Raw genomic sequence first — 227 nt, 5'->3', positions numbered from 1 at the left:
TTTTAAGTAATTAGTTTGATGGGTGCGATCATACCAGCACTAATGCACCGGATCCCATCAGAACTCCGCAGTTAAGCGTGCTTGGGCGAGAGTAGTACTAGGATGGGTGACCTCCTGGGAAGGCCTCGTGTTGCACCCCTCGTTGATTTTTTTTCCGCCTTGCGAGATAAATTGACAAGAAGGACCACTCGGGAGTGGATTTTTCGGAAAATCTCGCCCTGCCCATC

General features: G+C 49.8%; 1 non-coding gene across 1 annotated transcript; it reads left to right on the top strand.

Annotated features, from left to right (window-relative positions):
- Positions 1-20: 20 nt before the first annotated feature.
- LOC118347525 lies at positions 21-139 on the top strand. Its single transcript, XR_004800731.1, has one exon. It is a non-coding gene; the product is annotated as a 5S ribosomal RNA (ribosomal RNA).
- Positions 140-227: the final 88 nt, after the last annotated feature.

This window comes from Juglans regia, unplaced genomic scaffold, assembly GCF_001411555.2.
Source record: "Juglans regia cultivar Chandler unplaced genomic scaffold, Walnut 2.0 Scaffold_9101, whole genome shotgun sequence".
Classification (NCBI taxonomy): Eukaryota; Viridiplantae; Streptophyta; class Magnoliopsida; order Fagales; family Juglandaceae; genus Juglans; species Juglans regia.
The sequence above is the reverse complement of the archived record's forward strand: the minus strand, read 5'-3'. Positions and strand labels throughout refer to the sequence as shown.